Source organism: Heteronotia binoei, chromosome 6 (genome assembly GCF_032191835.1).
Source record: "Heteronotia binoei isolate CCM8104 ecotype False Entrance Well chromosome 6, APGP_CSIRO_Hbin_v1, whole genome shotgun sequence".
Classification (NCBI taxonomy): Eukaryota; Metazoa; Chordata; class Lepidosauria; order Squamata; family Gekkonidae; genus Heteronotia; species Heteronotia binoei.
This window is the reverse complement of record NC_083228.1, coordinates 89,834,951-89,861,944: the sequence shown is the minus strand read 5'-3', so window position 1 is coordinate 89,861,944 and position 26,994 is coordinate 89,834,951. Positions and strand designations below refer to the sequence as shown.

Genomic DNA, 26,994 nt, shown 5'->3' with positions numbered 1-26,994 from the left:
GAATTAATCCCATATCTGATCACCTAATTACTACACTGCAGTGTCTCTTATGAAAATATGCTGAATGCAACAGTAATTTTTGCTCTTCTTTTACCTGCAGTGCAATCTTAAACAGAGTTAGACGTTACACCCTTCTAGACCCATTGACTTCAAAGGTTTTTGAAGGATGTGAATTACTATTTAAACAAATTTTTAAAAAGTAGATGATACTAACTGATGGCCTATACCAAGATCTTCAAGGAAGATGCTTTAACTGTTTCCTGCTGTTGCAGTGCACAACAATTTCAGATGAAATAGTTTGAGAACATTAGAAAAATTAAGTGCTTAATGGTTTAAGGGAATTTACCATGAGGACACCATCACTTCCTTCCTTTTTAACAAAACTGTGCACATTTTTAGAGGGCTTTATTATGGAACAGTGAGGCACAGAGTTTCATTTTTGCCTTCTCTTCTTTGCTACCGTAGTCTAGGTTATAGTTAGCGCATGGAAATATAAAAACACACCACTACTTGGAAATAGTGTTTGTATTGGAATCAGGGTCCATGCAGAACAGAGCCATACAGCTAGGGCTTCTGTGTATGCAGAATGCTTGTCTGCACATAGCAGCCCAGCATCCGCAGCTAAGGGACTAAAGTTGTTCACACAAAGATGTCATTCAAGAGTACGATCACATTACCAAATGCCAGCCTCTGCTTTATTTCTCTTCCCCCACCCTTCACCCTTTCATCCATGCATTTTGAAAGTGCTTTATCCCAAAAAAAAGAGTGTGTCAAAATTTGAATCACTTCTCTTTTGGTGAGCATATAATGGACTTTAAAGCAACAAGCAGTGACATTTTGAATAAAGAAATCCAGAGCAGCCTTATTGAAGTTAGCATCAGATTGCTCTGCAGAAATGAGGTTGTAAGAGCTACAGTTTGCCCTTTAGGGCAATAGCAGATAGATTTTCAGAAAAAAACATTTGAGAGGTGTGATCGCTGGCTTTGGTGCTGTCACTCCTATGAAGCAATAAAAAGTCAGCTGCTGCACTGCATGTGCAGTCAAGTGTTGCCTCTTCCCAAACAGGTATTGTTGTGTGGATTTATTAGTGGTAGTGGAAACACAGGGCTTGTGAGCATTTCATAATTATATTGCATAGGATTATGATATCTCAAGTCCCTAAATCTGGCCAGTAATATTCATATGATGCAATCTGCTGTTCTAAATTAGCATGCTTTGCTGGTGTTGATATCCCATGAGAGTTCTGGGTGCATTCACACACACACTAAATAACACGCTTTGTACTGGATTTTTACTCTGTAAGAATAGCAAAATCCACTTGCAAACAATTGCCATGTGAAAGCACCCTCTGTACTAGCCAAAAGCCTGGGCTAGTGGATGAAGGTGAGAAGCCAAATAGTGCAAAGGAAATAATCTTTAATGATTATATAACTCATATGCATTTTGTGTGCTGCTTCATCAGGGGAAAATGCAGGGTTTTTGCATTGTGGTTCCCATTGTCTAGTGAAAAGCCAGACTGGCTTTCAGTTAGGGTTGCCAACTTCCAGGTGGTGGCTGAGATCTCCTGAGATTACAGTTGACCTCCAGGTGAGAGAAGAAAATGGCTGCTTTGGAAAGTGAACTGTATGACATTATACTCCATTGAAGTCCCTCTCCTCCCCAATCCCTGCCCTCCTCAAACTCAACCCCAAAAATCTCCATGTATTTCCCAACCTGGAGCAGCAACCATACTTTCAGTCAGGGCTTTTTCTGTAGCAGGAACTCCTTTGCATATTAGGCCTCACCCCCCCCCCAATGTAGCCAGTCTTCCTGGAGCTTACAGTAGGCCCTGTAAGTTCTTGGAGGATTGGCTACATCAGAGGGGTGTGGCCTAATATGCAAAAGAGTTCCTGCTCCAAAAAAGCCCAGTTTTCAGTGCTCCTCTAGTCCCCATGCATCTGGAGCAGTCTACAAACCTTGCCTCACTTCTGTTCTTAAGGCAACGCTTTGGAATACCAAATTAACCAATCAGCCTTCACCCAGCTCTGAGTTCTGCCATGAGTGGAGGGGGTCCCCTCCTTACGCACACACCATGAGGTTCAAAGCCTCTTCCAGGCCCCACTGCAGTTCTGCCACTCCAACCACTACACCCACTGGCTGGTGGCAAAATAACATACAATAACATATCTAGACTGTGCCTACTTAAGGGTTCTGTGGAGGTAATTTCTATATCAAATTTGAACTTTCATAACTTTGCAGTAAAATGAGCTTATATATATCTGATGTTATAGAGGTTTCTTCTTTTAAAAATAAATAAAATAAGATTTAAATTCAAATTTTAATTTCAAAAGAGGAAGTTATATGTGGAAAGTAATATGTGAAAATTCACTCATATCTTTGGGGAAGAGCATTTTAAAGTCACTCATAGCACAATCATCTTTCTCTCCCGCTTTAGGCTGAGAAGTTTATTTTTAACTTTAAAGTTATAGATTTCTCCAGTGTCTCATCTTCATAAAGCGCTTTTATTCAGGGTAAGAATACAACAAAGAGGATCTGACGATATCAGCCTAATCTTCTCCATGGAGGCAGCAAGTGCATATTCTCCAAGAGAAAGGCTAAACTGTAAATCCACTATGCCTTCCTTGGAGAGGGAGAGAGAATACAGGGCCACAATTATATTTCAGGAATAGATCCTTGAAAACAAAAATCAAGGTAACTGTCTCTAAAATATACTGCTGCATTGTTTAAAGATTTTTCTAATATCCACAGAAAAGTTAACTTTCTAATTCTACTGAGTTTTAAATAGCCTGTAGTATCTATTTAATCCAAAGGTTTAAAGTTGCTGCCTCCACCACAACAGGGTATGTGTGCAGAGCTTTTTAAGGGTGGTTTTAATCATAGGCATCTCATAATAAAAATGCTTTTAATCTTTCCAATTATAAAGTCCCCAGTGTGGAAGAAGGGAAACATTTCTTAATTACTGGAACAGCTCAGACAGATGGCCAGCCGGGAATATGTTACATTAGATCATTTCAGCAACTTCTATCCACTGAGTACCTTGTTCACAGCAAGAAGCCAATGCCTTATATTGCAACCCTGGCTAGTGTTTCTAATAAATTTCAGTGGATTAGCACGGAATTTTAAAAAGCACGATGTCAACAGTCAGTTCTAGGGCTCTACCTCTCTGATTTAGGCACAGCACTCTCTCATCCAACTAGTGCTCATACAAGCTCAAAGAGAATTGTTGTAATCCTTCAGTTCCCCCATAAGATGCACATTTTAGCCACAGATTGGCTGTAGGGCCAGCACCAACATACCCTAGGGTGGGGCAGCTGCCAGCACCCAGGGTTTCTGGCAGAGCCTGCTGCTACTGACTGACTTCCATCCCTGCTGCCCACCTGTCCTTCCCTTGCCCGCTTGCTTGCAAACACTCTGCCATCCATGCTCCCAGTCATATGCACTGTCCACCATCATCAGGGAGCAGATATGTGGGTGGTGTAGGCCGGCAGCTGTGAGTGCAGGTGGTGACAGGGCTCATGAGGTGGTGGAGGAAGGATATACATTGCTGTGGGTCAGTGGGTGAAAAGGGAGGCATGAGAGGGGGTGTCTGGTGGTAGGCACTTTGGGGGCCCTCTTCAGGAATAATTTGAGATGTGTGCTCATTGGCTTTGGTGCTGTCACTTCAGGCCCCCAAAGATCTGTACTAAGCTCTCATTGGCTATCACCAATCTTGTGGACCAGGAGAAGCCCTACTGAGGGCATTCACAGAGAATAATTAGATGAACTCTGCCTACATTTATATACTCTTGTGCGGATGTCTTACTTGCTTCCAGTACAGTTCTTCTGCAAGAAAATAATTCTTCTTGCCTTCTACATTTTCATTCCAGGCACCAGTAGATGTCCTGTTGACTAACTCAGGGAATGCCAAAGTCCCAAAGCACTCAAAGAAACTCCAGCTATTCAGGGGTCTTTCCATAACTCTCTTTGGATTGCTTTTAATGTCTGGATCATGGATGAAAAATAGATGGCATGTAAGCATTCAAAATAAATCAAATAAAATAAAAATAAAATAAAATAAAAAGTCCATCCCCAAAAAGAGAGGTTAGTAAACCTTTAAAGTAAATACTTTTTTGGCACTAGAAGGTGTAGGCTTTTCTAACTCTCTCCAGGCAGCAAGCTGTGTGCACTAGCTCTCTTAACTATTTCAAGGATTTTCTCCATGAAACCACAGACTAACACACTCCCTACCAAGGTCTGCAGTGTTGTGAGGATAATTGCCGGATCTGCATGGAGACACAGTGCTTTGACATGCAAAGAGGCTTTCCATTACAACTTGGGAGACCCAGCTTGAAACTCCTGGTATTGATAATAGCTCTAGCTGTGCTACTGGCATCCTAGGAGAGGGCCTGTAGCATAGAATGTGAGCGCAGCACACAAGGTCCTAGGTTCAATCCCTGGCATCTCTTGTTAAAGAGATCTCTGCCTTTTCTCTGCCTGAGACCCTGGAGAGCTGCTGTCAGCTGCAGTACTGAGCTAGAAGGAGCAATGGTCTGGAGTGGAATACAGTAGCATTATACATTTATACTCATATACTGCTAAATGACTCTGAATACCTACAAGTACCGGCAGCATAACTTTTTTCTTCCTTATACTGATATTTATGAATAGGTCAGCTTTGCACATCTTCAAAATTATGATGACATTGGGATAGTGCTGGCAGTTGTTAAAGTATGGTACAGGCAGACATTTTAATAATACTTTCTGAAACACTCTTGTTATAGCTTTTTCCAAATTAAAAAGTAGGTGGGTTTTGATAGCATAGGAGACAGGAAGCTACAGATAAAACTGTGTGAGGTTATGGCAAGAGTGTAAGATAAGAAAAATCTTGTCTGCATATAAATGTTACCCTCCCCCAAGCTGATTTATCCTGGCATTGTTTCCCCCTGGGGAGAACCACTATGTCAAAGATATGCTGTGCACAAAAGGAAAAAAATCTGCTTCGCCTTTTTGAAACCTTGAAACTTAAATTAGCAAGACCTTTAGCAGTCCCATATGGCAACATGAACGAGTGCATTCTGCCCACCTTGAAATATGCATTCTGCCCACTTTGAAGCGACAGTGCTGCCACAAATTTAACACACATCAGGCATATTCTCATATGGATAGGATGACAGAATTTTCAGGTGTAATAATACTGTCTAAAGAATGAAGCTGAACTCATAGAGCTGAGCTTTCTGCTTCTTAATAAAAACAAAGAACATTTAAATCAACCTATTTTAATTACTTTTAACTCATAGAAACCAATAAGAATCAGCTAAGAAAGGATGTTAAAATTACATCATTAAATAAGCTTAATATACAAAAGGATAATGCATATTGATGAGTTTGGACATTAAATTTCTGTTTTTATTTAAGGTGAGCTTCATATAATTTGGAGGAGTTTTTGGATGCAATTACATGAGAGATTTGGACCAACTTAACCAAGCCTCCCATCTGGATTTAATGTGCTTGATCACACCAGCACATCTGCCTCCCAAGTCCCGCCCATACCTACCTCGTTTCAGGAAGGTCTGGGACTGGATAAAATAGCTAACGGGAACTTCCAAGTAGCAAACCTCTAAATCATATGTAGGGCACATTTCCCAGCTGTCTGAACAGCAGGGCACATGCTGCACTCACCCCACACCTGTCCAGCATGCGCATGAACAGTTTGAAGACTCCTCTTGCACGTATGCGGCTGGTGTCTCTCCCAGCAGCAGAGTGGGGACTGTGTGAACGCTGGGGCACGGATAAAAAAGAACTGGCTTTTTCAGAGCCAAAATAATGCCGCACCTAATCTCCAGTGTAATCACACCCAAAGTTAGTTCTACTTCCCATTCTATAACTTGTAAGCCTGTAATGATGAGAGCAGCTTGGGTCATGTTGCAACATATCCAACCCCCCTGACATATGGGAATGATCAGTAAAACTGAATAATTTGTTTTTATTTACTTCAGGTATACTCTGTCAGTCTCTCCAATGGGAGACAAAAGCAGCTTACATCATTCTCCTCCTCCTCTATGTTGTCCTCACTATAGCCCTGTGAAAGCGTGCGACTGACCCGAGGTCACCCAGCCAGCAAACTTCCATGGCAGAGTGGGGATTTGAAGCTGGGTCTCCCAGATCCTGGTCCATAATATTTATATGCCACCTCTTCAGAGACTAGTCTGTGATATATATATATTTACTTACTTCATTTATACCCTTCCTTCCATACCACTGAGGATCCAGTATGGCTTACATGTTCTCCTCCATTTTGTTCTTAAAACAGCCCTGTAAAGGTAGGTTCAGCTGAGAGTCAGTGACTAGCCCAAGAACACCCAGCAAGCTTCCTCGGCATTTGAACTGGGGGCTTTCAGATTGCAGTCCAGCACTCTAACTACAATACCACACTGACTCTTCGTAGGACTACAGTACCTCACTGATTCTCATCGCAGGACATAGTAATTAGAAGAACACACTTCATCTGTAATTAATGACAAATAATTATTCTGATACTGTGTTCTAAGAAAATGCTTCATATAACTCATAATTAAAATGGTATTTTACCTGTATTGTCATATCATGATACTACATCATGATAGATTGTAAGCCGCCCTGAGCCTGCCCCGGCGGGGAGGGCGGGGTATAAATAAAACTTATTATTATTATTATTATTATTATTATTATTATTATTATTATTATTATTATTATTTCTGACTATGAGACATGGTGTTGGCCAATGGCTTGGATGCCTTTTTAAAAGGGATTTGACAGCTGATTTGAGGATAGATCTACCAATAGTTGTTAGCCATGACAACTTAATAAAACTTGAATGTGTCTCTCTCTGAATCTCACTTGCTCCAGAGGCAAACATCAGGGGATGGGTGTTTGTGCTCTGCTTGTGGACTGTGCTTGTAGAAGCATGTGGTTGTTGGAAATTTGGAAATAGGATATTTTACTGATCCCACAGGCTGCTCTTATGTTCTCAGTATAAATAAAAGAATGCCTTACAAACATATAAACAAAACAGATAAAATTGGCAGCAGGGGTGGGGGAGAATAAAGCTTCAATTTATTTTTGTACTGCCTGCATCATTTCTTATGTTGCAGCATAAAAGCCAGTTTGAGAAGCATGTTGGAAATGATAAGGTGCTGGGATTTGGGATAATAAATACAGACTTCAGATGCACTTCTAGCTTTCACACTGAGGCAGTCTCCTCTCCATAGGAGTTCTGAGAACTACATAAAAAAGAAAAGAAACACCTGCCTGTTCCTTTTGCCTTTGTTATTTTTATATAGGACACTTCAGAGTCTGTTTTTCTTCCTCAAATTCATATAAACCAAAATCCTTGAGATATGATAGCTATACTGACAGGGAGTATATTTCACTCACATCTCTTTCACTGTGGCAGTCTTGGACAAAAAATCTTCCTTGACATCCATCCATTCCTGAAAGATGTGTATTCATTTGGAGTTGAGAAACAGTGATACTGCATTTGATACCTTTCTGTTTGTATTTTCTTTGTACATGGTTCTTTTCAAAAAGAAGCTGAATTGTATATTGTTTTCCAGCTTGATGAGCTCTGGAGAGCTAGTCTGCTCTGACATACGGTCTGAAAACAAACTGACAAATAACTGTTACCAGTTTGCTGTTTTTATTTTACTCTTTCACTACTGGAAAAATATTTATTTATTTATTATTTATTTATTACTTTACATTTATATCCCGCCCTCTCCGCAAGCGGACTCAGGGCGGCTTACAGTATCATAAAAACAATCAATTCCATAAAACATATAAAACCATAAAACATTTATCAAGTTAAAAACTAGTAAAAATTTCTACTAGACTGAACCAAGATTTAAGCCAAGCTGAAATCTGTGTAGTTGGGTTACTTATTTACAGTATTTTACATGTTTACAGTGCAGGTTTTTGTTTTGGGTTGTTGTTTTTTTACTTTGGCTGTACCATAAAGAGTGAAGCACTAGGGAGAATTAGTCATTCATGGCAGTATGGTATGTACAAAAATATCAAAACCTCCATGTTAAATAGTATTGCCATATTTACCTGAAAGAAAGATGACCCTGAATGTAAGATGATCTCCCTAGAAAAAGGTTATACAAGATATTTTTAATTACTATGCATAACAGTAACTTGTATGCAAATTTTTAATGGCCTTTCTCTTTCTTGATAGCACATATGGGGGGGGGGGGACAAAGGTCTTGATCCCATCTCATCTATCTCTATCTCTCAGCTCTGCAAACTACTTCCCAAAACAAAGGAACACTTCCCCTTTTCAGATCGCTTCCCTGGTGGGTTCATAGGGCATTAGCCAATCTACGCAACTCCTCAAGCCCATTAGAACCAGGGCTGCAAACTGAGAAATGTTAATACATCAGATAGGTGGCATGTTTTCCCTTTCAGCCTTCCCTGCCTGATTTTGTTTCCTATGCTCTGCCAGTCTTTGGGAGGCCACCTCTGCCTGTCTATCATCACCATAACTGTTGAAGCATCTTTGCCATCTGGCCCTCATCTCACAACAGTTCCATTGACTAAAATGGGAGTTACTACTGAGTAGAACTGCTTAGAATCGCTGCCTAATTAATCTGTGATGGTATCTGTAAAGTGCTCGCCCTAATCCTATGTGAAAATCAAAACTGACAAAATTTTGGCTCAGCTGTAAGGTATAGCAAATATGACAAATTCCCCTCTAGCTGTCACATATCTACACAGCTTTCTGCTTACAAAATTTGTAATACTGGTTAAATAAATCTGACCTAGCAATTCAGAATCAATTGACACACAGCATACAGGCTTAGTTTTTCCCTCTTCCTAGGGTACCTCGAGAATTGTAGTGCTGTAAGGGAAGGAAGTCAGGGTCTCTAGTAAATAATTTTTAGTAACTGCAAAAACTACAGTTCTTGGGGAAAGTCATGATGGTTAAAATATTATGACCAATATGTATTGGTACTTGTAGACAGAGCCTTAATACATGATGGCAATTTAAATCCACATTTTCCTATAAAATTCTGTACACTACAAAAACCATCAGCTATTTTTCTGAACATTATACTTCATGATTCTTTTTAACTTTTCTTTTCTCTATATTTCTTTACACTATATTCTATATACTTGCCCTTCTTTTTGCAAATTCAAAAGGGTCTAAAGACTAACAAATGTCATGTAGCATAAACTTTGCCTTCAGTTACAAAATTACCTGGGGAAGAACTTGCCATTCTAATACCTACCACAATGTATGGCATACATAGTTTACAGTTTAGAAGAGGAACAAAAAAAACAAAAAAAACCCAACCCCAAAATAGTATTTCTGTGGTGTGAGTATCTCAGGAATGTATCTGAACAAAATAAGTAGATATTTTAATGGGCTAGCTTATTCAAAGAGCTGTGCAAAAATTCAGACTTGCAAATCTGAGCTAAATCTTATTTATCACAGGCTGCTACCCTGTGAGATGAGGTCTTGAACATACATAGCTTAGTTCTAAGTTAACTTTGTCTTTGTTAGGACATTACGAATGAGGCCATGCGTACACTGTCTTTTAAATAATTTCAATTAAATCAATAGTAATTTCTTCAAATAATTTTGTTTAGAATTGGGTGCCACTCAGATTTGTTCTTAGCAAGCTCCCCAGTACAGAATACAAGTGGGAAAGGCGAATGGCTGATTTGTTATTTTAGATGAGCAAGAGTACTTGATAAACAGAATGTCTGATCCATTTGATAAACTATCAACTGGTGCTTCACGCACTTTCACTGCTCATTAAGTCAAAAGATTCAGTTAATGGACACAGTAATGGATCAGCATCTGACTTTTCTCCTGTCAAGAACTCAAGCATGTTGGTAGGAGGCTTAAATACCACAAGGACTCCCTGACATTATGGGGACTGCTGTGCAAACACATTCTTTTCAAGGCTTTCAAGAGACAAATCAAAGTGTTACCAAGGGAAAGGAAACCACTGCCCTCTTAGTTTCATAAACTCATCCCTGGTGCCCCCTACCCTACCCCATAACAAGCATTATTCAGAATAGCAGGGTACACCACCCGCTAAGGAAGATAATAACAATACAACTCAAAACAGTAACAATTAACTGCATATTTATTCAAAATCAAATTAAAATATTTTAGTTTAATTTGTTCAACAAAATTTATGTATTTGATCCAGTAATACCAGGTTTTCAAAGTCTGATAGTTATTTAGCAAGAATCTTAGATACCAATTTAGTAACTACTTCACTCTGTTCAGTAAATACTTAATGCAGTTGATGGACTTGATGAAATTATACCAGTCTCCCAGTGTCTGTTTTAAAGTCACTAAGCAGGAGGCTTAGATTGCCAAATTTAGTAATCTGGAGTTGATTGCTTTGCTTGGAAAGAAGTTGGATGACTATGCTAAAACCACCTTCCACCAAATATGATGTTGGAAATGCAACAAGGACCTTCTTAACCACTGTCCATAGTGCTGGATAGTGATCAGAAATTTCCTCTGTAACCAAAACTCTTGATAGGATTTTTTAAAAAAAATTGACTTTAGTTCAATGATTTCATAGCTCATTGTGTCATTCAGAGTTAACATTGAAATAGGGTTAACTTTGAAGTAAATGTAGAGATGATATATTTGGCCTTAATAAGACTGACCTTATTTATTTCATTGAATTTCCAGTGTTTGCTACTTTTTTACTGCAGTACCTCGCAGGTTGCTCCCCAAATGGTTAATTCACAATTGAAATTCCTTGGATGGGGGAGGAGGAAAAGCTGCTTGAAGAAAGAAGAAGAAACTGGTTGGTAGAGGAAGAATGAAGCATCTCTTCCCTGCAGCTTTTCTGCTAAAATAATCCTTTCTCAACTACAGGAGAAAGCCATGAGTTTAACTATATAAGTATTATTTTCAGATTTCTAGCTTGGCACTCTTACCATTTAAAGTTTCAGTCTGATTTGCTGAGAAATCAACAGGATCTGAATGTCAGTTTCAAATACAGGTTCACTCATGATTTGCCACCAGCTCCTTCACCCGCCACCCATAGTTGCTGTCTTTTTGGCATAAATATGTACTTACATGCTTCATCAAAGCTCTTGGAATATAAAAAGGATGCTGGCAACCCTTCTTGACTTATAAAATCTTAGCTAGAGGAAAAATAGGTGGCCTTCTGGCATGATAATAGACAGTATTATACAGAGACCATTTTCCCAGCGCACTGAAGAAGGCAGTTATTAGACCTCCATTAAGAAATCCTCTATATCCAAGGACAAACACTATATTTTGTTAACCAGAGGCTGTTGTCTCTGTCTTAGGTTATTGCCTGAATGCCATGATACAGAAGATACTCTGAGAGGAATGGTTTTACCAACAATGGACAGGGTAAATTTAGGTAAATTTTTGGTAGTTCTTTTGGACCTGACTTTGTTACTCAGAAATGCCTTCTTTCATTGGCATCAGGTCCACAAACTGATTCTCTATCTATACGTCAAGGATAGCGTTATAATATGTTTTAGTTAATTGTTTTAATCAGGTTTTTAAGGTCAATTAATGTTTAATGTTTCTAATGTAACTGTTTTATTGTTGGTGCACCATTGGTCACCGTATTGTTAGCCGCCCTGAGCCTGCTTCGGCAGGGGAGGGCGGGGTACAAATAAAATTTATTATTATTATTATTATTATTATACTCAGCTAGCCTTGTCCCATTATTGTTCCTATGAAGCTGGATTATTGCAATGAGCAGTACATTCTGCTGCACTCAAAAAATAACCTGGAAAGTTCTGAACACTCCATCTTCTAAAACTCTTCGCTGTCAGAATATTGCACCAGTGCTGGAACATTGGTACTAGATGCAGGTTTTAATTTTTAAAGGCTTATATGGCCTGGGATCTACATACCTGAAGGCCTCTCCCAGTATGAGCTTGTTCTCCATTTATAATCATCATGAAAATTCCTTTTCTCTGCCCCATCTTTTAGAAAGATGAAAACTGTAGCAATCCATTCCAGGACTCTCTCAGTGTCAGATATCCAGACCACACCCTCCCTCTCTGTATTTCATAAGCAATAAAACAGTCCTGGGCTTGTTTGTTTTTTTTTTAAAAAGTATTTAAATTAATCAGTTGCTTGGATTGTTTTAGTTTGCTGGAGTTATATAATATTAAGGTTTTTAATTGGAGGTGATGAATGGGCTAGGGATTCCAGTGCTCCTGGGGAGGGGAAAGTACAGCAGTGAGAACAGGTGTTTATCTAATGGAAGTAGACTGAAATGCCAGCATGTCTGGCCTCCTTGCAGCCTGTTTCCCATCCCAATGGTAGTAGACAGTGGGGCCAAGTTGAACTGCCTGCCTCCGACACTGGCGTTGTGTAATGCCAGGTCTATTAATAATAAGATCTCAGTCCTTCGGGACTTTTTGCTGGAGCAGAATGTGGACCTGGGCCTGCGTGACTGAGACCTGGGTGTGAGACAGGGAGATGGTTGCTCTCTCCCATTTAGCTCTACCTGGGTTCTCAGTCCTTCAGCAATCATGGATTAGTGGGCAGGGGGAAGGGGTGGCTGTATTCATTTGGGAGGCTTTCTCCTTCCAGGCTCTTCCATCCCCAAAGATCACTGGCATTGAATGTGTCAGTATGGTGTGTGAGGTTGGAGAGAATTTGGCTATCTGGCTGGTGTACTGGCCACCCAACACACCAGCCAGTTCCTTACCATCCCTTGTGGAGACCATAGCAGACTGGGCACTGGAACACCCAAGGCTTTTGCTCTTGGGAAATTTCAACATCCATGCTGATTACGTGAGCTCCACACAGGCGACGGACCTAGTGTCATCCATGGCAGCACTGGAACTCTCTCAGTGTGTCACAACTCCCACTCACCAGCCTGGACACATGCTGGATTTGATCTTTGTGGCAGGGGTGACATTGGAGCATATCACTGCTGACGCAGTGCCATGGTCTATGCCCTGAAGGCCTCCATGAATTTTCCACTCCAACCTTGTTTGGGCAGCAATCGCATTTTAGCTTGCCCATGGAGCCAAATGGACCCTATACAGCTTCAGATGGCTCTACGGGATCCTTGGCTCCCTGGCGACTCTCTAGATGAGCCAGTGGAGACCTGGCATAACAGGGTCTCCACAACCATTAATGAGATCGCTCCCAGGTGCCCTCTCAGCCTCTGCTCAAAGCTGGCACCATGGTATACTCCGGCACCATGGTATACAGCTGGCACCATGGTATACAGCTGATGAAATGGAGGCTCAGATGGCTAGAGAGGCAGTGGTGGCATGCCCGCGATGAAGTGACAATAACATCTTATAGGTAGTTTATGAGAACCTATGAGATGGCAGTCAAAGCTGCTAAGAAAGTTATCTTACAGCCACAATTGCATCTGCGAACTCAACCAGCACAGTTGTTTAGAACAATTCGGTCTAACTATCCTACCACAGTGTAAATCAAATGCTAGGGAATTGGATATAGGCTGTGAGGCTTTTGCAAGCATTTTCACAGATAAGGTCTTGTCACTCCACCATGACCTCCCTGCCACAGTTGAAACAGTAAATGAACTCAAGGCTTCATGTACGTCTTCTAGTCAGATTTTGAGTTATTTCACTCCACTCAGCCTGGAGGAAGTTGACAGAATGCTCTCCACTGTACACTCAATCACCTGTAGTCTGGACCCATGCCCATCCTGGCTAACAAAAGCTGGCCAGGGAGAATTACAGGCTCCCTTGAGGGAAATTGTTAACAGAAGGGACCTTCCCTCAGCTTCTTAAAGAGGCAGTGGTCCACCCTCTTCTTAAGAAACCATAATTGGACTTGGCCATATTGGCAAACTATCGACCAGTGTCAAACTTGCCTTTTTTGGGCAAGATTATTGAGAGGACGGTAGCAGTGCAGTTAGAGCTTCCTGGATGACACTTCCATGCTCAACCTTTTCAATCCAGTTTTTGTCCGGGTCATGGGACAGAGACGGTTTTGGTTGCCCTCACAAATGATCTCCAGAAACATCTGGATAGAGGTGGCTCAGCGGTGCTGATGCTTTTAGACCTGTCAACTGCATTCAACATGGTTGATCATCAGTTACTGACCCCACCGCCTTGCCAGCGCTGGGATACAGGGGTTAGTCTTACAGTGGCTCTCCTCTTTTCTCCAGGGTTGGTAGTGATAGGGGAGGAGCTATCTAACAGCACCCACTTGTATGTGGTGTGCCACAAGAGGCAGTTCGCTCTCCAATGTTGTTCAACATCTACATGCACCCCCTTGCCCAGGGGGTTTGGGCTGTGATGCCATCAGTATGCAGATGACACCCAGCTCTGTCTGTTGATGGGTGGCGGGTCTGACTCCTCCCTGGAAGATCTGACCATGGCGTTAGAAGCTGTGGTAGGGTGGCTCAGGGTGAGTCGACTGAAATTGAATCTGACGAAGACAGAGGTCCTGTATCTAAGTTGTAGCGGTCCGGAAGCAGAGGTCTCATTACTGACCTTTGATGGAATGCCACTTACATTGGCACCAAAGGTTAAATGCTTAGGGGTATTCCTGGACTCCTCTTTAACAATGGAGACCCAGGTGGCAGCCACTGCCAAATCAGCCTTTTATCACCTTCAGCTGATAAGGCAGTTGTCCCCTATCTCGAACGCAATGACTTGGTGACAGTGATCCATGCCACGGTCACCTCGAGACTGGGTTACTGTAATGTGCTCTGCATGGAGCTGCCCTTGTCTCAAACCCAGAAGCTTCAACTAGTGCAGAATGCTGCAGCCAGGCTGTTAATAGGCCTCCCCTTACGAGAGAACATTCAAGCTGTGCTGAAAGCACTGCACTGGTTACCCATCGCATACCGGGTTCGCTTCCAGGTGCTGGTTCTTACCTTTAAAGCCCTATATGGCCAGGGACCTGCATACCTTTGGGACCACCTTTCCCCACATGTTCCCCAGAGAGCACTTCGGTCAGGGTCACAAAACCTGCTCTCAATCCCTGGCCTCAAAGAGGCCAGGCTCATGATGACCAGAGCCAGGGCCTTTTCTGTTGTAGCTCCATACTGGTAGAACGAGTTCCCTGAGGAGGTTAGGGTCCTTTAAGAGCTTGCACAGTTCCGCAAGGCCTGCAAGACAGCGCTCTTCCTCCAGGCATTTGTTAATTAAGATCACAGGCTACAACAGACTCCAGAACATCAGGACAACCTCTAGGGTGGGATATAAATCAAATAAATAAAAAAATATTTTGTTGCCTTGATCAAAGAAAGGCAGTATAAAAGTATTTTAATAAATGCATTTAATTGCTATGCCAGTGTATATCAGTGACTCTTTTAGTTCAGTATTAGCTCAGTCAATGATGGGCAGACAGATAGTTCAGAAACTGGGAATGATGGTGATACAAAACCATATTGCTCCCATCATAGAACACAGACTCGTACAAATCACCAACCCAAAATAAAACAGAACTCAAGTTGCTTTTTAAAAAAACACTCTCAGAAAAGTGGCTAAATTCAGAAGTCTGTGTGCCTTGATTGAACAAAAGATTGATGCAAGTGGGTAGTGGGATATGTGTACCCTACTATTTAGGATGTCATGGCTCCTGCATTGAAAAGCTCCCACATTTTACTTTTGAATTGTGCAGTGTACCTTGAATATCCCTGCTGGAGCTGATAAAAAGAAGAGTGCCTTAAAGCACAGACAGTCTATCAACTAGCAGCAGGAGTAAGAATGCTAACTCAGAGTGGCACTGTAAACTCTGAAATATTTGTGGTCTTGTGAAGGTAGCTAGAGGGAGGATATGACTCTAGAAATTAACATCTGCCTATTTAAAAATGGGTTAAGGCAGAATTTGATTAGGACAAATGCATTACAGTGCTCTTGGAGCTCTGAATTTACAGCCCAGAGCATATTCTTTGGTGAGAACTGGAAATTAGTTTTTCCTTCTGCATTTGTAGATTGCTTCTCCCATTACTTCTTTCAATGTAAATAGAATGTAAATAGTTTTTTTAAAGCATCAGAATTCTCCTTACTGTGGTGATCCTCTTTGCGAACAAAACAGAGTTCAAAAAATATTCACTTCCAATATAACACAGCAGCTTCACATAGTAATTATCTCCTCCAGGCTGAATGCCTTTTAAAAATAGCATTCACAAATATCAGATTTGTAAATATTTCTTTTTAAAATGTTGACATTCTGGTAAATAATTACATGAGATTTCAGATTTCTGGTGGCCTCCTGTTCATTTAAAAAATGGATAATAATGTTGACTTGTATTATATGACTGTTGTAGGATTAATGAAATAATGTGCATGAAGGTATTTTGAACACATGAAATGTGCCATATAGTTGGAAGCAGCTATCCTTGCTGCTTTCCCACCACAAGTAGGGATTTCAGCACTCCAACCCTGTGAGAGAGTGTGACTGGCCCAAGGTCAAGCTCACCCAGCAAACTTCCATGGCATGAGTGGGGATTTGAACCCAGGTCTCATAGGTACTTGTGTGACACTCTTAACCATGACACCACCCTGGTTTCCAACACTGTGTGTAATAAGGATACTGCTGTAAAATGTAAAAAGGATATGTTTTGAACCCTGGCCCTGGCCTAGTGGAACACTCTTCCAGGAGAGATCAGGGCCCGTGGGATTAGGCCCATAGCTTGGAATATTTCTGGCGGAGTTACTAGGGAACAGGATGGGGCAGCACCAGGGGGAGGGAGGGCTAATTTAACAGAGCAAATTAAATTAGCTCCATTAGTTCAATTAAGGCAGCTATCATAGGCTTGAGGAATTGTCCAAAAGGGGTGTCTAAGAATTAAAGAACCTCACACACCTTCATTAGCACCTACATAAGAACATAAGAGAAGCCATGTTAGATCAGGCCAATGGCCCATCCAGTCCAACATTCTGTGTCACAATATATATATACACACACATACACACTGTGGCTAATAGCCACTGATGGACCTCTGCTCCATATTTTTATCTAACCCCCTCTTGAAGGTGGCCATGCTTGTGGACGCCACCACCTCCTGTGGCAGTGAATTCCACATGTTAATCACCCTTTGGGTGAAGAAGTACTTCCTTTTATCCGTTTTAACCTGTCTCCTCAGCAATTTCATCGAATGCCCACGAGTTCTCGTATTGTGAGAAAGGGAGAAAAGTACTTCTTTCTCTACTTTCTCCATCCCATGCATTATCTTGTAAACCTCTATCATGTCACCCCTCAGTCGACGTTTCTCCAAGCTAAAGAGCCCTAAGCGTTTCAACCTTTCTTCATAGGGAAGGTGTTCCAGCCCTTTAATCATTCTAGTTGCCCTTTTCTGAACTTTCTCCAATGCTATAATATCCTTTTTGAGGTGCAGCGACCAGAACTGCACACAGTACTCCAAATGAGACCGCACCATCGATTTATACAGGGGCATTATGATACTGGCTGATTTGTTTTCAATTCCCTTCCTAATAATTCCCAGCATGGCGTTGGCCTTTTTTATTGCAAACGCACACTGCCTTGACATTTTCAGTGAATTATCTACCACGACCCCAAGATCTCTCTCTTGGTCAGTCTCTGCCAGTTCACACCCCATCAACTTGTATTTGTAGCTGGGATTCTTGGCCCCAATGTGCATTACTTTGCACTTGGCCACATTGAACCGCATCTGCCACATTGACGCCCACTCACCCAGCCTCAACAGATCCCTTTGGAGTTCCTCACAATCCTCTCTGGTTCTCACCACCCTGAACAATTTAGTGTCATCCGCAAATTTGGCCACTTCACTGCTCACTCCCAACTCTAAATCATTTATGAACAAGTTAAAGAGCATGGGACCCAGTACCGAGCCCTGCGGCACCCCACTGCTTACCGTCCTCCACTGCGAAGACTGCCCATTTATACTCACTCTCTGCTTCCTATTACTCAGCCAGTTTTTGATCCACAAGAGGACCTGTCCTTTTACTCCATGACTCTCAAGCTTTCTAAGGAGCCTTTGATGAGGAACTTTATCAAAAGCTTTCTGGAAGTCAAGGTAAACAACATCTATCGGGTCTCCTTTGTCCACAAGTTTGTTTACCCCCTCAAAGAAATGTAACAGGTTAGTGAGGCAAGATCTTCCCTTACAGAATGCTGAGTCTTCCTCAATAACCTGTGTTCATCAATGTGTCTACTCATTCTGTCTTTGATAATGGTTTCTACCAACCTTCCCGGTATTGAAGTCAGACTGACTGGCCTGTAATTTCCTGGATCTCCTCTGGAACCCTTTTTAAAGATGGGGGTGACATTTGCTACCTTTCAGTCCTCAGGAACAGAGGCAGATTTCAATGAAAGATTACAGATTTTTGTTAGAAGATCCACAAGTTCAACTTTGAGTTCTTTCAGAACTCTCGGATGTATGCCGTCCGGACACCTGACACAGTTTCTGCTAAGCAAAGAAACAGAAGCTCACACACCTGCTGTTGGACTGGTCCTGCAGCTGGGGAGAGAGTGGGGTGGCCTTACCGGGTCTTCCTGCTTCTGCAGCTGGCTTCTCAAAACCTCTCTCCTTTCCTTTTGAAAAGAAGCATCATGAAGAGCCGGTGAGGCTGTGCACTTTGCCAGTGAACAGCTCTAGTACCATCAGAGTCCATTTCCTAGGACCCAGACTAAGGAGCTCCTCTTCTCCCTCCCCTGCGCCTCCTCCTCCTCTCTCTCATCTTCCTCCCTTCTGAAGGAATTCTGCTGTGGCCTCTGTGCCCTGCCAAGCGGCTTCAGGCTGCACCAAGGACAAGGAGGCAAGGCAGACAGTGTGGTAGCTAGTGCTATCCTACCAAAATTCATAATTAAAGGGAAAAATTGGGAAGGGAGCACAGCAAAATCTATAGGCTTGGCAGCAAAATAGATAGGGGGTGCTGCCTATGCTGCCCCCGCACTGGCTATAGCCCTGGTGGGCCTGGCACAATTCCATAGGGCCTGCAAAACTGAGTTGTTCCACTGGGCCTGCAGTTGACGGTGGTACCAAGCCCCTAGAGTCTAGACTCCTCTTACTTCCCTTCTCTTCCTGTACCCCCCTTTTCCCCTTTTTAGTCATTTTGAATTCTATCCCCTATATGACTTTATTACCATCTGGATTTTTAACAGAAATTGTCATACCAATTTTACTGTTTTTATGGTTTTTAAGTAATTATATATTATATTTAGAAAGCTTTTAATTTTATATTTATAAGATGTCACTCACTCTGAGCTGGTTTTGGGGGGAAGTGGTCTATAAACAGAATAAAATAGATAAAGTTGGTGTTTTTGAGATTTGGATTTTTGTGACGGTCGTAAATACTGATATTCTAGGCTATTTGGCTCCCCAAATACTATATCAATATTTGGATTCAGGGATTTTAGTTTGGGGTTTTTTGGAATCATGACTTTTTTAGGTCTATTATTCTCTATGGGAAGGACTTGTAAAGAATTCCTAATTGCTAATGAATTACCAATGCTGATTTCTCCATGCCCTAATCCAATCACGCCTGCTATTGTCAATCACCTATTGTTATTTGCCTGCTAATATCATTCTGCATCTGAAATCATTCCACTATCCAATATATAGGTCAGATGGACTCACTTTCTAGCTGTATCTGAAGAAGTGAGCAGTCATTTATGAAAACTCATACCCTGCCACATAATTTGTTAGTCTTTAAGGTGCTATTGGACCCCTGCTCTTTTCTGCTGCTATAGACAGACTAACATGGCTATTAGGCAAGGGCACAAATCAGGAAAATGGTGGTTCATGTTGGTTCAGTTTGATTGCCCAAACCAGTAGTTCATGTTGGTTCATGGTTCATTTGATTTCACAAACTGGTTCATTGTTCATTTGGTTCAGGAGGTGTAGATTAGCCCCTTTATGAGTTAGATGCCAAACTCACTAGGAGTCTTCAGCAGGCTCTCCATCCACCCTCCAAGTTTTGCAAAGATTGGATTTTGAATGTCCAAGTTATAGCCCCCAAAGCAGGTGCCCCCAGGAAAGCTCAGCTTCAGCTCTCACAACAACTAACTCTTCTCTCTCTTTGTGCTGCAAAGTGAAAGCAGCTGAGTCTGGGTGTCTGCTCCCATAGAGCAGAATAGGAGTTCTGTGATTGGCTCCTAGAGCTGCCAATCAAGCTATGGACAACTTCTGTGAGTGTTTATAGGGCTCCCAGAAGTCCACCCCAAGTGTTCCCTAGGAATTGATTGAATTGGCACTCTTTCTCTCTCTCTCGGCTTAACTTCGCGAACGAAGATTTAAGAAAGGTGCAGTAGTCCACGTCTGCTGCAGGCTCGCTGGTGGCTGACAAGACCAATGCAGGACAGGCAGGTCCGGCCACAGTGGCTGCAGGGAAAAGTCTGATTTGGGGTTGGTGCTGCAGCAGTACGATTCTTCCTCAATCTCCTTTTGTCCTCAAGACCAGCTATACGTGCGTTCTCAAAGGTGTGCCTCCATGCTTTGCGATCTGAGGCTAGGTCAGACCACTGGTGATGGTTAATGCAACAGGTACCAAGGGATTTCTTCAAGGAGTACTTGAACCTCTTCTTTGGTGCCCCTCTATTTCGATGGCCGATGGAAAGTTCGCCATACACGGCAATCTTGGGAAGGCGGTGGTTTTCCATCCTGGAGATATGCCCTGCCCAGCGCAGCTGCGTCTTCAACAGAAATGCCTCGATGCTTGTAACCTCTGCCCACTTGAGGACTTCAGTGTTGGTCACAAAGTCACTCCAGTGGATGTTGAGGATGGTGCGAAGGCAGCGCTGATGAAAGCGCTCAAGGAGTTGCAGATGATGATGGTATAATACCCATGATTCGGAGCCGTAGATAAGGGTTGTCATCACAACCGCTTTGTAAACATTGATCTTTGTGCCTTTTTCAGATGCTTGTTGCTCCACACTCTTTTATGCAGTCGGCCAAATGAATTGGCACTAGGCTGTCTGGAAAAACAAACCAAATGAACCACTAAGAAAGAACGATGGTTCTTTTCCGGTTTGGGCATGGCACAACTAAATGAACCCATTTGAAACAAACAATGAACCGGGCTGGTTTGTGCTCTAACTATAGTTCATTTTTTGGTTCATGTCCATCCCTAACGGCAATCCATCTCAATGCTGAACCAGAAAATTCCAAAAGAGCCACAGGTCAATGGGGCAAGCCTGACACAACCATAACATTCAAGGAAGATCTACTTAAGAAAAGAACACTGTTGCGAGACTAGCAAAGCCAATTATAAACCAAAGAATCCAACCAGCCTGGCAAGTAAATAATAAAACCTGAAAAGAAGACACTAACACAAGCATACTGTAAAACTGGAGAAAAATTGTCATGGAAGCCTGAAAATGTTATCCCTGAATATTTCTTTGTATTAAAGAATTTTTCAAGACCCACTTACCAGTATCTCCAAAAAATCCTGAATACCATCCAGACAGCTGAATATATCTGAAAAATATCAATATGGTATTTTTCAGATATATATTCAGGCCAAAAATCTGAATGAACATCTGTCAAGGACCCCTGGGTCCCCATGAGCCACTACCCTTTGGGTAAGCAGGCAGTGCTTAGAGATATGGATTGTCAAGGCTGTGCGCACATAAGAAATGAGTCCTTGGGGAAATATATGAAGGTTTATTAATTTTTTTTAAAAAAAGATATTGCTAGGCAACACAATCTCTACAATCCTGCAGCAAGAAAATAACATAATAATATTAGATAGCATATCTTTACAATATCATAGTGTAAGCAGTAGGCTCAAGCATTTTCTACACAGATGTCCATTACAACAGAGCCTATCAGAGCCACTATCTTGTTGAATCCCAAAGTTAACATGGCTTCCCTCTTGTCTGTGGCTTAGATACACCTGGAGTTCGCACTAGACCTTTAATCCTGGTTTAGCCCTGTCCCCAAACTGACATTCTACACTAGAATCAGATAATCAGAAAAACCAACTCTATGACTCTATGATTCTATGACTTTAGTGTAGAATGTCAGCTTGGGGATAGGGATGTGCAAAAAAAAAAAATTCAGAAGTACATGGATTCGGAAGTATACGGGGGGGGGGGGGAATACGGAATCCCATATATTTCTGAATTCCGTAGTCAGAATAGCTGCATATACGGAAGATGCGCGGCTATTTCTGAATATACAGCCCCATTATACCTTATGGGCCATTGAAATCAATGGCAAATAGGGTATATTTGAAGCCACCTGGAGGGGAGGGGGTTTGAGGGAGAGCCCCCAAATTTGCAGGGGACCTGCAGGGAACTCTCCCCTACAAACCCCCCAAGTCCCAAAAAGATTGGGCCAGGGGGTCCCATTCCAGGGGCACCCAAAGAGGGTGCCCCTATTCCACCATTATACCCTATGTGCCATTGAAATCAATGGTAACATAGGGCATAATTAGAGGCTACTGGGGGCAGGGGTTTTGAGGGACAGCCCCCAAAACTGCAAGGAACTCACAGGGGACTCTCCCCTACAAAGCCCCCAAGTCCCAAAAAGATTGGGCCAAGGGGTCCAATTCCTGGGGCACCCAAAGCAAAACCTAACTTCACACCAAAGAATAGGACCCAAATGCACTATATACATCTATCTACTCTGTGAACCCTGCCACACAAAACACAATCTGCTCAAGGTCTGCTCTGCAGACCTGGCTGCAGCAAACCCAGATGCCAGCTCTCCAGCCCTGCGCCAAAGAACGCGGGGAGAGCTGACCAAGCACAACAAGCCTGCTGGTTCTGGGTCTCTCACCCAGGTGCCAGCTTCCCCCCCCCCAAAAAAAAAAACCAGAACCAGGAAAAGGGACAACAGGAGAGGGCCAAGCAACTCAACTGTTAAAAAAGTGGCCTTTTCACCAATAAGAAACCTCAGGCCAAATCAGTCAACAACACCCCCCCCCCTAAAACCAGAACCAGGAAAAGGGGGACAGGAGGATGCAAAACCTGCAGCAATAGAGAAACAGAAGGCCAACACAAACTCAACTGTTAAAAAGTGGCCTTTTAAACAATGAAAATTAGGCAAAACAGCACCCCCCCCCCAAGAACCAGAACCAGAAGAGAAAAGGAACAGCAGCACAACACAGCAGCAACAAATCAAACACAGAATCCTTTTAAAACAGTAAAAAACTTAACTTTTAACAATACAGGAACTTTCCCAACCCCTCCCCCCCCCCCAAAAAACCCCTTCACCCTAACCCCAAGAAATCCAAGCCACCCAAATCAGGAAAAGTAAAAGGACACTGCACTTTTAAAATTCCTCTTACTAAAGTAAGATATGGGCAAATTGGCAAAAAAAAACCCCACCCCAGGCCTCCTCCCCCAGCAGAACCCCCTAATCCAGGGGTCCTCAAACTACAGCCTGCGGGCCAGATGCGGCCCGCTGAGGACGTTTATGCGGCCAGCCGGGTTATGGCAAAATCAGACCAGAAGTGACGTTCGACCTAAACTCACGTTAGCAATGCACACTTTCAGCACTGGGCTGAGGCGGCGGAGACAGAGTGTGAGGTGATACCGAGGTGAGGTGAGTTCCCAGGCCGGGGTGTGTGGTGTGGGGAAGGGAGAAAGATGAAGAAGACGGAGAACTGACGTCCCGCGGCCTTGTACAGTAACGGCAGTCCGGCCCTCCAACAGTCTGAGGGACAGTGAACTGGCCCCCTATTTAAAAAGTTTGAGGACCCCTGCCCTAACCCATCCCTAACCCCAAATAAGCTAGTACCCACCACCCAAATCTGGATAAATAAAGGGACTCTGAGTCTTAAAAAGTCCTTTTACCAACTAAAATAAAAACAAGAACCCCAAGACTGTCTTACCTTTAGGCGTCTTCTCTACTCCAGGCAAGTCTGGTAAGGCTGAGAGAGAGCAGCAGCAGCTGAGGCCAAGGGCCAGCACAGCACAATCTCTTTCTCATACCAACACAGCAGCAATGGAGGAGTCCAGCCAGGCAGACTCCTTAAAAAGGTTCTCTGGCCCTACAGAGAGCAGTTTCAAAAAATAGCACTGGCCTGTGATTGACCAGACAACAGTGCTTACTTGGATACCCAAGTAAGCAAAAGCTCAAAACAACAACAATGTTGCTGATGGCTGGGGGACCAGCTATACAACAGCCCTGCAAAGCATGCATTTGCAATGCATTTTGCAAATGCATGCTTTGGATTGGCTGCTGGGGCTCCTCTTCCCCTTCCCCCCCTCCCTGATCCCAGAGAGGCTATGGAAGAGGCAGGAAAAGGCTACCAAAGGTGGAAAAGGAGGCAAGCAGCTCTCCTGAGGCTGCAGAAGCCCCTTTCCCGCCTTTTCCATTGACTTTCGTATACTTCCAAATATATATACAGAAGTATACGGGGAGCCATACTCGGCTCCCACATAATGGGCCCCAATTGGAATCGGCTGTATGCGATTCCGTATACAGCCAAATCAGGGGTGATTCAGCGGTTGATTCGGTTTGGCCAAACCGAATGCACACCCCTACTTGGGGACAGGGCTAAACCAGGATTAAAGGTCTACTGCGAAATTGGTAACAGTCTTCGGCCATTTGATGGGTCCTTCACATCCAGTTAGGGCATTCACTTGCTAGAACCCTCTAGAAAATGACAACAGCGCTCGTGTCTCTCCCCTCCCATCTCGCTACAAAGTTGAACACAGGCTCCCATGATTAGCCAATTACCAAATTCCTGAATCTGGCCTTGAAAGAGATAAGGCTGGTGTAGGCAAGGAGGCCCAACAGCAGACACCACCAATATTCACATTAACCCTTGGAAGGAAATCAGGGTGCTTTGCCTCATGCCATGCCTACTCTCTACTGTGCCATCCTCTCCCTGCTTCCAACAAGTAATGTCTCAGCTGAGGAAATATGACTGTTGTGGGAAAGACCAAGGCCTCAAAGGCCTGGTGTGGGGTGGTAATGTAATCATGATGCATTAGTGCCCAAGATCCCAATCAAAACCCAATTTGGCTCAATTTTCCAGAGTATCTGGATATCTAGGAAATCAATACAGTTACTATAGCTAGTTTCAAATTAGATTTATGTGAGTCCACCCACCCATAGTTCCAGTTTGTACACATCTTTTAAAATGAAATGATATGTACAATAGATTGGTTCCACATCGAGTGATTATTTGTCCAGGTGAAACAGCTAATATCACTGACAGCATGGAGAGAAAATGCCCTGTCCCTTTAATAAAGGCTTAATAGGATGTTATTTACCAGGTGATATTACTTACCTCCATAGCATAAAATTTTTCATCTGCCCATTTCCACACATTAGTCCTCTGTTAAGGTGATACGATATATTTATATATATAATTCTTCAGTTTGATTTCATCCTTTTCTTTATTCAGTAGACTAATGCGTTTTAGGGGGGGCGGGGTTCCAAAGCAAAATATAAGAAAATTGCTGATTTTGCTTATTACTCCTGTTATTCCTCCTGTTTCTCACTCCTCCTGTTTCTATAACAGGTAGTTTATTTTCTTCTGTTGCTAACTTGGCCATTAGTCAAATGCACTTTGGGGACTTAATTAAAAGATTCTGTGAGTTCTCTGGATATTTTTTTCCTGTCAAAACTACCATATGTATTACATTAATGAATATAGGAAATCTAGTAACCTCTAGTAGCAGGTTACTCAAGAGGGTTAGAATATCTTGCAGTAACCAGTCTATATACTATAGCTACCTCCTCATAAGGGACTTGTGATGCATTTATGTGTGTTATATATTTTGTTTACACACAAAAAAAAGATCTCAGGTTGTACATTTGCATAAACTTACAGATTCTTCATAACAGTTGGCTTGGATGCTTATTAGCCATTAAGTAGCAGGGGAGAGGAAAGAAAAACACAGAGAGAAAAATGACAGGAAGCCAGCAGTATATAAAAACATTGGCAGCTGCACTACAAAAAATTGCTTACAAAGCACATTGCTTGAGAAGAACCAAATTATACATGACTGTCAGTAGGTCGACATTTTAAAATGGGAGACTGTTCAAGTCACATGAAAATCATTGTAGTGGGATATGCTCTTTGAACTGTATGGTTTCCTATCTGCAGGCTGTTCTTGGGGCCATTTTCTCCAGCTACGTGCTGCGACTGGAAGTGATATTAGGGATAAAATCAGCAGATGGGTGGGGGGTTCAGTGATGGTCAGAGATGAACCTGTCACCATCACGTATAGTTTGGCCCTCATGCAACTGAGCTTGGCATCAGTTGGAGCACTGGAGCACTGATATCAGACAACCAAATTTCTGTTGCTTTTCAGAAATGATGTGATCTGCAGTTGGAAGAGATCTGTAGTTTTAATACATAAGTACATAGCTCTAAGCCACCTACAGTTTGTGAATTTTAACTTTCTGAAGTCAATAACATAAATATTGGGATATTGATGTAATACAGAACCAAAACCTAGTAACTTTTAGTAGCTATACTTTATGACATGTCATATACATTTTAAGAATTAACAATATTTTTGTATTTGCTGTTCTACCCCATTTTCTAATAAGTAAACTAGAATACATTCCTTTCATTCCACTTACATTCTGTTTAAAAGTGTTGACATGAACATGAGTCCTCCCCCCCCCCTTCCAAAGCAGCCTGAAATGCCCCTGAAATCCTGTTCCTAGAGGACAGAATATGTCTAGTAACAGGATTTCAGGGAGTTTCTGGGGCTGTCCCAGGATAGTAGAAACCAAAAAGATTGTGCTCCACAGACAGAAATACTTATGCCCACAGAAATGCTAGTCTGGATCCAAGCCATCATACTGATGCTGAGGCAACTGGGCCTTCCTGGGCCATTTGAGATGGCCATCTGTTTCCATAGGAACAAATACAGATGTATTGTTTAAAAGGGAAAGCACTAAGTCTTATTAGGATTTAATGTCTGCTTGAAAGAGGGCCTAGCTAGATGCAGATTGTGTAGACCAAAGGGTAGTTAAAGAACAGAGCTGTAGTTAAATAATGCCTATTAAAATACATCACTTTATTTTTATACTGAATGTCTTGCACTAAGACATTCTAACATCATTTCTTTGGACTATTAATCACTTGCTATTCCTGTCCTTTAATGTTAATTAAACC

At 42.3% G+C, this 26,994-nt stretch overlaps 1 protein-coding gene across 1 annotated transcript in view; it reads left to right on the top strand.

Moving 5' to 3' along the window:
* GPC1 (glypican 1) overlaps positions 1-26,994 on the top strand; it is a 314,765-nt gene that overhangs the window by 252,774 nt on the left and 34,997 nt on the right. The window lies entirely within an intron of this gene.